The sequence below is a fragment of the Odontesthes bonariensis genome, chromosome 11 (genome assembly GCF_027942865.1).
Source record: "Odontesthes bonariensis isolate fOdoBon6 chromosome 11, fOdoBon6.hap1, whole genome shotgun sequence".
Classification (NCBI taxonomy): Eukaryota; Metazoa; Chordata; class Actinopteri; order Atheriniformes; family Atherinopsidae; genus Odontesthes; species Odontesthes bonariensis.
The window spans coordinates 5,469,342-5,483,854 of NC_134516.1; positions in this window are offsets into that span (position 1 = coordinate 5,469,342).

Consider the following 14,513-nt stretch of genomic DNA (forward strand, 5'->3'; position numbering starts at 1 on the left):
AACAGATCCACAGAAACAGGTTAGAAACAGATCCACAGAAACAGGTTAGAAACAGATCCACAGAAACAGGTTAGAAACAGATCCACAGAAACAGGTTAGAAACAGATCCACAGAAAAAGATTAGAAACAGATTAGAAACAGATCCACAGAAACAGATCCACAGAAACAGGTTAGAAACAGATCCACAGAAACAGATCCAAAGAAACAGGTTAGAAACAGATCCACAGAAACAGATTAGAAACAGATCCACAGAAACAGATTAGAAACAGATCCACAGAAACAGATTAGAAACAGATCCACAGAAACAGGTTAGAAACAGATCCACAGAAACAGATTAGAAACAGATCCACAGAAACAGATCCACAGAAACAGGTTAGAAACAGATCCACAGAAACAGGTTAGAAACAGATCCACAGAAACAGGTTAGAAACAGATCCACAGAAACAGATTAGAAACAGATCCACAGAAACAGATCCACAGAAACAGATTAGAAACAGATCCACAGAAACAGATCCACAGAAACAGGTTAGAAACAGATCCACAGAAACAGATTAGAAACAGATCCACAGAAACAGATCCACAGAAACAGGTTAGAAACAGATCCACAGAAACAGGTTAGAAACAGATCCACAGAAACAGATCCACAGAAACAGATTAGAAACAGATCCACAGAAACAGGTTAGAAACAGATCCACAGAAACAGGTTAGAAACAGATCCACAGAAACAGGTTAGAAACAGATCCACAGAAACAGGTTAGAAACAGATCCACAGAAACAGATTAGAAACAGATCCACAGAAACAGGTTAGAAACAGATCCACAGAAACAGATTAGAAACAGATCCACAGAAACAGATCCACAGAAACAGGTTAGAAACAGATCCACAGAAACAGATCCACAGAAACAGATTAGAAACAGATCCACAGAAACAGATTAGAAACAGATCCACAGAAACAGATCCACAGAAACAGGTTAGAAACAGATCCACAGAAACAGATCCACAGAAACAGATTAGAAACAGATCCACAGAAACAGGTTAGAAACAGATCCACAGAAACAGATCCACAGAAACAGGTTAGAAACAGATCCACAGAAACAGATTAGAAACAGATCCACAGAAACAGATCCACAGAAACAGGTTAGAAACAGATCCACAGAAACAGATCCACAGAAACAGGTTAGAAACAGATCCACAGAAACAGATTAGAAACAGATCCACAGAAACAGATTAGAAACAGATCCACAGAAACAGATTAGTAACAGATCCACAGAAACAGATTAGTAACAGATCCACAGAAACAGATCCACAGAAACAGGTTAGAAACAGATCCACAGAAACAGATTAGAAACAGATCCACAGAAACAGATTAGAAACAGATCCACAGAAACAGATCCACAGAAACAGATCCACAGAAACAGGTTAGAAACAGATCCACAGAAACAGATTAGAAACAGATCCACAGAAACAGATTAGAAACAGATCCACAGAAACAGATCCACAGAAACAGGTTAGAAACAGATCCACAGAAACAGATTAGAAACAGATCCACAGAAACAGGTTAGAAACAGATCCACAGAAACAGATTAGAAACAGATCCACAGAAACAGATTAGAAACAGATCCACAGAAACAGATCCACAGAAACAGATCCACAGAAACAGATTAGAAACAGATCCACAGAAACAGATTAGAAACAGATCCACAGAAACAGATCAACAGAAACAGGTTAGAAACAGATCCACAGAAACAGGTTAGAAACAGATCCACAGAAACAGATTAGAAACAGATCCACAGAAACAGATTAGAAACAGATCCACAGAAACAGGTTAGAAACAGATCCACAGAAACAGATTAGAAACAGATCCACAGAAACAGGTTAGAAACAGATCCACAGAAAAAGATTAGAAACAGATTAGAAACAGATCCACAGAAACAGATCCACAGAAACAGATTAGAAACAGATCCACAGAAACAGATCCACAGAAACAGATTAGAAACAGATCCACAGAAACAGGTTAGAAACAGATCCACAGAAACAGATTAGAAACAGATCCACAGAAACAGGTTAGAAACAGATCCACAGAAACAGGTTAGAAACAGATCCACAGAAACAGGTTAGAAACAGATCCACAGAAACAGGTTAGAAACAGATCCACAGAAACAGATTAGAAACAGATCCACAGAAACAGGTTAGAAACAGATCCACAGAAACAGGTTAGAAACAGATCCACAGAAACAGGTTAGAAACAGATCCACAGAAACAAATCCACAGAAACAGATCCACAGAAACAGATCCACAGAAACAGATTAGAAACAGATCCACAGAAACAGGTTAGAAACAGATCCACAGAAACAGATTAGAAACAGATCCACAGAAACAGATTAGAAACAGATCCACAGAAACAGGTTAGAAACAGATCCACAGAAACAGATTAGAAACAGATCCACAGAAACAGGTTAGAAACAGATCCACAGAAAAAGATTAGAAACAGATTAGAAACAGATCCACAGAAACAGATCCACAGAAACAGATTAGAAACAGATCCACAGAAACAGATCCACAGAAACAGATTAGAAACAGATCCACAGAAACAGGTTAGAAACAGATCCACAGAAACAGATTAGAAACAGATCCACAGAAACAGGTTAGAAACAGATCCACAGAAACAGATTAGAAACAGATCCACTGAAACAGGTTAGAAACAGATCCACAGAAACAGATTAGAAACAGATCCACAGAAACAGATTAGAAACAGATCCACAGAAACAGATCCACAGAAACAGGTTAGAAACAGATCCACAGAAACAGATTAGAAACAGATCCACAGAAACAGGTTAGAAACAGATCCACAGAAACAGATTAGAAACAGATCCACAGAAACAGGTTAGAAACAGATCCACAGAAAAAGATTAGAAACAGATTAGAAACAGATCCACAGAAACAGATCCACAGAAACAGATTAGAAACAGATCCACAGAAACAGATCCACAGAAACAGATTAGAAACAGATCCACAGAAACAGGTTAGAAACAGATCCACAGAAACAGATTAGAAACAGATCCACAGAAACAGGTTAGAAACAGATCCACAGAAACAGGTTAGAAACAGATCCACTGAAACAGATCCACAGAAACAGATCCACAGAAACAGATTAGAAACAGATCCACAGAAACAGGTTAGAAACAGATCCACAGAAACAGGTTAGAAACAGATCCACAGAAACAGATTAGAAACAGATCCACAGAAACAGGTTAGAAACAGATCCACAGAAACAGGTTAGAAACAGATCCACAGAAACAGGTTAGAAACAGATCCACAGAAACAAATCCACAGAAACAGATCCACAGAAACAGATCCACAGAAACAGATTAGAAACAGATCCACAGAAACAGGTTAGAAACAGATCCACAGAAACAGATTAGAAACAGATCCACAGAAACAGATTAGAAACAGATCCACAGAAACAGGTTAGAAACAGATCCACAGAAACAGATTAGAAACAGATCCACAGAAACAGGTTAGAAACAGATCCACAGAAAAAGATTAGAAACAGATTAGAAACAGATCCACAGAAACAGATCCACAGAAACAGATTAGAAACAGATCCACAGAAACAGATCCACAGAAACAGATTAGAAACAGATCCACAGAAACAGGTTAGAAACAGATCCACAGAAACAGATTAGAAACAGATCCACAGAAACAGGTTAGAAACAGATCCACAGAAACAGATTAGAAACAGATCCACTGAAACAGGTTAGAAACAGATCCACAGAAACAGATTAGAAACAGATCCACAGAAACAGATTAGAAACAGATCCACAGAAACAGATCCACAGAAACAGATTAGAAACAGATCCACAGAAACAGGTTAGAAACAGATCCACAGAAAAAGGTTAGAAACAGATCCACAGAAACAGATTAGAAACAGATCCACAGAAACAGATTAGTAACAGATCCACAGAAACAGATCCACAGAAACAGGTTAGAAACAGATCCACAGAAACAGATTAGAAACAGATCCACAGAAACAGATTAGAAACAGATCCACAGAAACAGATCCACAGAAACAGATCCACAGAAACAGATTAGAAACAGATCCACAGAAACAGATCCACAGAAACAGATTAGTAACAGATCCACAGAAACAGATCCACAGAAACAGATTAGAAACAGATCCACAGAAACAGATTAGAAACAGATCCACAGAAACAGATTAGAAACAGATCCACAGAAACAGATTAGTAACAGATCCACAGAAACAGATTAGAAACAGATCCACAGAAACAGATTAGAAACAGATCCACAGAAACAGATTAGAAACAGATCCACAGAAACAGATTAGAAACAGATCCACAGAAACAGATTAGTAACAGATCCACAGAAACAGATTAGTAACAGATCCACAGAAACAGATCCACAGAAACAGGTTAGAAACAGATCCACAGAAACAGATTAGAAACAGATCCACAGAAACAGATTAGAAACAGATCCACAGAAACAGATCCACAGAAACAGATCCACAGAAACAGGTTAGAAACAGATCCACAGAAACAGATTAGAAACAGATCCACAGAAACAGATTAGAAACAGATCCACAGAAACAGATCCACAGAAACAGGTTAGAAACAGATCCACAGAAACAGATTAGAAACAGATCCACAGAAACAGGTTAGAAACAGATCCACAGAAACAGATTAGAAACAGATCCACAGAAACAGATTAGAAACAGATCCACAGAAACAGATCCACAGAAACAGATCCACAGAAACAGATTAGAAACAGATCCACAGAAACAGATTAGAAACAGATCCACAGAAACAGATCAACAGAAACAGGTTAGAAACAGATCCACAGAAACAGGTTAGAAACAGATCCACAGAAACAGATTAGAAACAGATCCACAGAAACAGATTAGAAACAGATCCACAGAAACAGGTTAGAAACAGATCCACAGAAACAGATTAGAAACAGATCCACAGAAACAGGTTAGAAACAGATCCACAGAAAAAGATTAGAAACAGATTAGAAACAGATCCACAGAAACAGATCCACAGAAACAGATTAGAAACAGATCCACAGAAACAGATCCACAGAAACAGATTAGAAACAGATCCACAGAAACAGGTTAGAAACAGATCCACAGAAACAGATTAGAAACAGATCCACAGAAACAGGTTAGAAACAGATCCACAGAAACAGGTTAGAAACAGATCCACAGAAACAGGTTAGAAACAGATCCACAGAAACAGGTTAGAAACAGATCCACAGAAACAGATTAGAAACAGATCCACAGAAACAGGTTAGAAACAGATCCACAGAAACAGGTTAGAAACAGATCCACAGAAACAGATTAGAAACAGATCCACAGAAACAGGTTAGAAACAGATCCACAGAAACAAATCCACAGAAACAGATCCACAGAAACAGATCCACAGAAACAGATTAGAAACAGATCCACAGAAACAGGTTAGAAACAGATCCACAGAAACAGATTAGAAACAGATCCACAGAAACAGATTAGAAACAGATCCACAGAAACAGGTTAGAAACAGATCCACAGAAACAGATTAGAAACAGATCCACAGAAACAGGTTAGAAACAGATCCACAGAAAAAGATTAGAAACAGATTAGAAACAGATCCACAGAAACAGATCCACAGAAACAGATTAGAAACAGATCCACAGAAACAGATCCACAGAAACAGATTAGAAACAGATCCACAGAAACAGGTTAGAAACAGATCCACAGAAACAGATTAGAAACAGATCCACAGAAACAGGTTAGAAACAGATCCACAGAAACAGATTAGAAACAGATCCACTGAAACAGGTTAGAAACAGATCCACAGAAACAGATTAGAAACAGATCCACAGAAACAGATTAGAAACAGATCCACAGAAACAGATCCACAGAAACAGGTTAGAAACAGATCCACAGAAACAGATTAGAAACAGATCCACAGAAACAGGTTAGAAACAGATCCACAGAAACAGATTAGAAACAGATCCACAGAAACAGGTTAGAAACAGATCCACAGAAAAAGATTAGAAACAGATTAGAAACAGATCCACAGAAACAGATCCACAGAAACAGATTAGAAACAGATCCACAGAAACAGATCCACAGAAACAGATTAGAAACAGATCCACAGAAACAGGTTAGAAACAGATCCACAGAAACAGGTTAGAAACAGATCCACAGAAACAGGTTAGAAACAGATCCACTGAAACAGATCCACAGAAACAGATCCACAGAAACAGATTAGAAACAGATCCACAGAAACAGGTTAGAAACAGATCCACAGAAACAGGTTAGAAACAGATCCACAGAAACAGATTAGAAACAGATCCACAGAAACAGGTTAGAAACAGATCCACAGAAACAGGTTAGAAACAGATCCACAGAAACAGGTTAGAAACAGATCCACAGAAACAAATCCACAGAAACAGATCCACAGAAACAGATCCACAGAAACAGATTAGAAACAGATCCACAGAAACAGGTTAGAAACAGATCCACAGAAACAGATTAGAAACAGATCCACAGAAACAGATTAGAAACAGATCCACAGAAACAGGTTAGAAACAGATCCACAGAAACAGATTAGAAACAGATCCACAGAAACAGGTTAGAAACAGATCCACAGAAAAAGATTAGAAACAGATTAGAAACAGATCCACAGAAACAGATCCACAGAAACAGATTAGAAACAGATCCACAGAAACAGATCCACAGAAACAGATTAGAAACAGATCCACAGAAACAGGTTAGAAACAGATCCACAGAAACAGATTAGAAACAGATCCACAGAAACAGGTTAGAAACAGATCCACAGAAACAGATTAGAAACAGATCCACTGAAACAGGTTAGAAACAGATCCACAGAAACAGATTAGAAACAGATCCACAGAAACAGATTAGAAACAGATCCACAGAAACAGATCCACAGAAACAGATTAGAAACAGATCCACAGAAACAGGTTAGAAACAGATCCACAGAAACAGATTAGAAACAGATCCACAGAAACAGGTTAGAAACAGATCCACAGAAAAAGGTTAGAAACAGATCCACAGAAACAGATTAGAAACAGATCCACAGAAACAGATTAGTAACAGATCCACAGAAACAGATCCACAGAAACAGGTTAGAAACAGATCCACAGAAACAGATTAGAAACAGATCCACAGAAACAGATTAGAAACAGATCCACAGAAACAGATCCACAGAAACAGATCCACAGAAACAGATTAGAAACAGATCCACAGAAACAGATCCACAGAAACAGATTAGTAACAGATCCACAGAAACAGATCCACAGAAACAGATTAGAAACAGATCCACAGAAACAGATTAGAAACAGATCCACAGAAACAGATTAGAAACAGATCCACAGAAACAGATTAGTAACAGATCCACAGAAACAGGTTAGAAACAGATCCACAGAAACAGATTAGAAACAGATCCACAGAAACAGATTAGTAACAGATCCACAGAAACAGATTAGTAACAGATCCACAGAAACAGATCCATAGAAACAGGTTAGAAACAGATCCACAGAAACAGATTAGAAACAGATCCACAGAAACAGATTAGTAACAGATCCACAGAAACAGATTAGAAACAGATCCACAGAAACAGATCCACAGAAACAGATTAGAAACAGATCCACAGAAACAGATCCACAGAAACAGATTAGTAACAGATCCACAGAAACAGATTAGTAACAGATCCACAGAAACAGATCCACAGAAACAGGTTAGAAACAGATCCACAGAAACAGATTAGAAACAGATCCACAGAAACAGATTAGAAACAGATCCACAGAAACAGATCCACAGAAACAGATTAGTAACAGATCCACAGAAACAGATCCACAGAAACAGGTTAGAAACAGATCCACAGAAACAGATTAGAAACAGATCCACAGAAACAGATTAGAAACAGATTAGAAACAGATTAGAAACAGATCCACAGAAACAGATTAGAAACAGATTAGAAACAGATCCACAGAAACAGATTAGAAACAGATCCACAGAAACAGATTAGTAACAGATCCACAGAAACAGATTAGAAACAGATCCACAGAAACAGATTAGAAACAGATCCACAGAAACAGGTTAGAAACAGATCCACAGAAACAGGTTAGAAACAGATCCACAGAAACAGATTAGTAACAGATCCACAGAAACAGATTAGTAACAGATCCACAGAAACAGATCCACAGAAACAGGTTAGAAACAGATCCACAGAAACAGATTAGAAACAGATCCACAGAAACAGATTAGAAACAGATCCACAGAAACAGATCCACAGAAACAGATCCACAGAAACAGATTAGAAACAGATCCACAGAAACAGATTAGAAACAGATCCACAGAAACAGATCCACAGAAACAGATCCACAGAAACAGATTAGAAACAGATCCACAGAAACAGATTAGAAACAGATCCACAGAAACAGATTAGAAACAGATCCACAGAAACAGGTTAGAAACAGATCCACAGAAACAGATTAGAAACAGATCCACAGAAACAGATCCACAGAAACAGGTTAGAAACAGATCCACAGAAACAGATCCACAGAAACAGATTAGAAACAGATCCACAGAAACAGATCCACAGAAACAGATTAGAAACAGATCCACAGAAACAGATTAGAAACAGATCCACAGAAACAGGTTAGAAACAGATCCACAGAAACAGGTTAGAAACAGATCCACAGAAACAGGTTAGAAACAGATCCACAGAAACAGATCCACAGAAACAGGTTAGAAACAGATCCACAGAAACAGATCCACAGAAACAGATTAGAAACAGATCCACAGAAACAGATCCACAGAAACAGATTAGAAACAGATCCACAGAAACAGATTAGAAACAGATCCACAGAAACAGGTTAGAAACAGATCCACAGAAACAGGTTAGAAACAGATCCACAGAAACAGGTTAGAAACAGATCCACAGAAACAGATCCACAGAAACAGATTAGAAACAGATCCACAGAAACAGATTAGAAACAGATCCACAGAAACAGGTTAGAAACAGATCCACAGAAACAGATCCACAGAAACAGGTTAGAAACAGATCCACAGAAACAGATCCACAGAAACAGATTAGAAACAGATCCACAGAAACAGGTTAGAAACAGATCCACAGAAACAGGTTAGAAACAGATCCACAGAAACAGATCCACAGAAACAGGTTAGAAACAGATCCACAGAAACAGATCCACAGAAACAGGTTAGAAACAGATCCACAGAAACAGATTAGAAACAGATCCACAGAAACAGATCCACAGAAACAGGTTAGAAACAGATCCACAGAAACAGATCCACAGAAACAGATTAGAAACAGATCCAGAGAAACAGATTAGAAACAGATCCACAGAAACAGGTTAGAAACAGATCCACAGAAACAGGTTAGAAACAGATCCACAGAAACAGATTAGAAACAGATCCACAGAAACAGATTAGAAACAGATCCACAGAAATAGGTTAGAAACAGATCCACAGAAACAGGTTAGAAACAGATCCACAGAAACAGATAAGAAACAGATCCACAGAAACAGATTAGAAACAGATCCACAGAAACAGGTTAGAAACAGATCCACAGAAACAGGTTAGAAACAGATCCACAGAAACAGGTTAGAAACAGATCCACAGAAACAGATCCACAGAAACAGATTAGAAACAGATCCACAGAAACAGATTAGAAACAGATCCACAGAAACAGATTAGAAACAGATCCACAGAAACAGATTAGAAACAGATCCACAGAAACAGATCCACAGAAACAGGTTAGAAACAGATCCACAGAAACAGGTTAGAAACAGATCCACAGAAACAGATTAGAAACAGATCCACAGAAACAGATTAGAAACAGATCCACAGAAACAGGTTAGAAACAGATCCACAGAAACAGGTTAGAAACAGATCCACAGAAACAGGTTAGAAACAGATCCACAGAAACAGGTTAGAAACAGATTAGAAACAGATCCACAGAAACAGATCCACAGAAACAGATTAGAAACAGATCCACAGAAACAGGTTAGAAACAGATCCACAGAAACAGATTAGAAACAGATCCACAGAAACAGGTTAGAAACAGATCCACAGAAACAGATTAGAAACAGATCCACAGAAACAGGTTAGAAACAGATCCACAGAAACAGATTAGAAACAGATCCACAGAAACAGATTAGAAACAGATCCACAGAAACAGATCCACAGAAACAGATCCACAGAAACAGATCCACAGAAACAGGTTAGAAACAGATCCACAGAAACAGGTTAGAAACAGATCCACAGAAACAGATTAGAAACAGATCCACAGAAACAGATCCACAGAAACAGATTAGAAACAGATCCACAGAAACAGATTAGAAACAGATCCACAGAAACAGGTTAGAAACAGATCCACAGAAACAGATTAGAAACAGATCCACAGAAACAGATTAGTAACAGATCCACAGAAACAGATCCACAGAAACAGATCCACAGAAACAGATTAGTAACAGATCCACAGAAACAGGTTAGAAACAGATCCACAGAAACAGATTAGAAACAGATCCACAGAAACAGATTAGAAACAGATCCACTGAAACAGGTTAGAAACAGATCCACAGAAACAGATTAGAAACAGATCCACAGAAACAGATCCACAGAAACAGATTAGAAACAGATCCACAGAAACAGATCCACAGAAACAGATCCACAGAAACAGATCCACAGAAACAGGTTAGAAACAGATCCACAGAAACAGATTAGAAACAGATCCACAGAAACAGGTTAGAAACAGATCCACAGAAACAGGTTAGAAACAGATCCACAGAAACAGATTAGAAACAGATCCACTGAAACAGGTTAGAAACAGATCCACAGAAACAGATTAGAAACAGATCCACAGAAACAGATCCACAGAAACAGATTAGAAACAGATCCACTGAAACAGGTTAGAAACAGATCCACAGAAACAGATTAGAAACAGATCCACAGAAACAGATCCACAGAAACAGATTAGAAACAGATCCACAGAAACAGATCCACAGAAACAGATCCACAGAAACAGGTTAGAAACAGATCCACAGAAACAGATTAGAAACAGATCCACAGAAACAGATTAGAAACACATCCACAGAAACAGGTTAGAAACAGATCCACAGAAACAGGTTAGAAACAGATCCACAGAAACAGATTAGAAACAGATCCACTGAAACAGGTTAGAAACAGATCCACAGAAACAGATTAGAAACAGATCCACAGAAACAGATCCACAGAAACAGATTAGAAACAGATCCACAGAAACAGGTTAGAAACAGATCCACAGAAACAGATTAGAAACAGATCCACAGAAACAGATTAGAAACAGATCCACAGAAACAGATTAGAAACAGATCCACAGAAACAGATTAGAAACAGATCCACAGAAACAGATTAGAAACAGATCCACAGAAACAGGTTAGAAACAGATCCACAGAAACAGATTAGAAACAGATCCACAGAAACAGGTTAGAAACAGATCCACAGAAACAGATTAGAAACAGATCCACAGAAACAGATCCACAGAAACAGATCCACAGAAACAGATCCACAGAAACAGGTTAGAAACAGATCCACAGAAACAGATTAGAAACAGATCCACAGAAACAGATCCACAGAAACAGATTAGAAACAGATCCACAGAAACAGATCCACAGAAACAGATTAGAAACAGATCCCCAGAAACAGATCCACAGAAACAGGTTAGAAACAGATCCACAGAAACAGATCCACAGAAACAGATTAGAAACAGATCCCCAGAAACAGATCCACAGAAACAGATTAGAAACAGATCCACAGAAACAGATTAGAAACAGATCCAAAGAAACAGATCCACAGAAACAGATCCACAGAAACAGATTAGAAACAGATCCACAGAAACAGATTAGAAACAGATCCACAGAAACAGATTAGAAACAGATCCACAGAAACAGATTAGAAACAGATCCACAGAAACAGGTTAGAAACAGATCCACAGAAACAGATCCACAGAAACAGGTTAGAAACAGATCCACAGAAACAGGTTAGAAACAGATCCACAGAAACAAAATAGAAACAGATCCACAGAAACAGGTTAGAAACAGATCCACAGAAACAGATTAGAAACAGATCCACAGAAACAGATTAGAAACAGATCCACAGAAACAGATTAGAAACAGATCCACAGAAACAGGTTAGAAACAGATCCACAGAAACAGATCCACAGAAACAGATCCACAGAAACAGGTTAGAAACAGATCCACAGAAACAGATTAGAAACAGATCCACAGAAACAGATTAGAAACAGATCCACAGAAACAGATTAGAAACAGATCCACAGAAACAGATTAGAAACAGATCCACAGAAACAGATTAGAAACAGATCCACAGAAACAGGTTAGAAACAGATCCACAGAAACAGATCCACAGAAACAGATTAGAAACAGATTAGAAACAGGTCCACAGAAACAGATCCACAGAAACAGGTTAGAAACAGATCCACAGAAACAGATTAGAAACAGATCCACAGAAACAGATTAGAAACAGATCCACAGAAACAGATTAGAAACAGATCCACAGAAACAGATTAGAAACAGATCCACAGAAACAAATTAGAAACAGATCCACAGAAACAGATCCACAGAAACAGGTTAGAAACAGATCCACAGAAACAGGTTAGAAACAGATCCACAGAAACAGATTAGAAACAGATCCACAGAAACAGATTAGAAACAGATCCACAGAAACAGATTAGAAACAGATCCACAGAAACAGATTAGAAACAGATCCACAGAAACAGATCCACAGAAACAGATCCACAGAAACAGGTTAGAAACAGATCCACAGAAACAGATTAGAAACAGATCCACAGAAACAGATTAGAAACAGATCCACAGAAACAGATTAGAAACAGATCCACAGAAACAGATTAGAAACAGATCCACAGAAACAGGTTAGAAACAGATCCACAGAAACAGATTAGAAACAGATCCACAGAAACAGGTTATAAACAGATCCACAGAAACAGATCCACAGAAACAGATCCACAGAAACAGATTAGAAACAGATCCACAGAAACAGATTAGAAACAGATCCACAGAAACAGATTAGAAACAGATCCACAGAAACAGATCCACAGAAACAGATCCCCAGAAACAGGTTAGAAACAGATCCACAGAAACAGATTAGAAACAGATCCACAGAAACAGGTTAGAAACAGATCCACAGAAACAGGTTATAAACAGATCCACAGAAACAGATCCACAGAAACAGATCCACAGAAACAGATTAGAAACAGATCCACAGAAACAGATTAGAAACAGATCCACAGAAACAGGTTAGAAACAGATCCACAGAAACAGATTAGAAACAGATCCACAGAAACAGATTAGAAACAGATCCACAGAAACAGGTTAGAAACAGATCCACAGAAACAGATCCACAGAAACAGGTTAGAAACAGATCCACAGAAACAGATCCACAGAAACAGATCCACAGAAACAGGTTAGAAACAGATCCACAGAAACAGGTTAGAAACAGATCCACAGAAACAGATTAGAAACAGATCCACAGAAACAGATTAGAAACAGATCCACAGAAACAGGTTAGAAACAGATCCACAGAAACAGGTTAGAAACAGATCCACAGAAACAGGTTAGAAACAGATCCACAGAAACAGGTTAGAAACAGATTAGAAACAGATCCACAGAAACAGATCCACAGAAACAGATTAGAAACAGATCCACAGAAACAGGTTAGAAACAGATCCACAGAAACAGATTAGAAACAGATCCACAGAAACAGGTTAGAAACAGATCCACAGAAACAGATTAGAAACAGATCCACAGAAACAGGTTAGAAACAGATCCACAGAAACAGATTAGAAACAGATCCACAGAAACAGATTAGAAACAGATCCACAGAAACAGATCCACAGAAACAGATCCACAGAAACAGATCCACAGAAACAGGTTAGAAACAGATCCACAGAAACAGGTTAGAAACAGATCCACAGAAACAGATTAGAAACAGATCCACAGAAACAGATCCACAGAAACAGATTAGAAACAGATCCACAGAAACAGATTAGAAACAGATCCACAGAAACAGGTTAGAAACAGATCCACAGAAACAGATTAGAAACAGATCCACAGAAACAGATTAGTAACAGATCCACAGAAACAGATCCACAGAAACAGATCCACAGAAACAGATTAGTAACAGATCCACAGAAACAGATCCACAGAAACAGGTTAGAAACAGATCCACAGAAACAGATTAGAAACAGATCCACAGAAACAGATTAGAAACAGATCCACTGAAACAGGTTAGAAACAGATCCACAGAAACAGATTAGAAACAGATCCACAGAAACAGATCCACAGAAACAAATTAGAAACAGATCCACAGAAACAGATCCACAGAAACAGATCCACAGAAACAGATCCACAGAAACAGGTTAGAAACAGATCCACAGAAACAGATTAGAAAC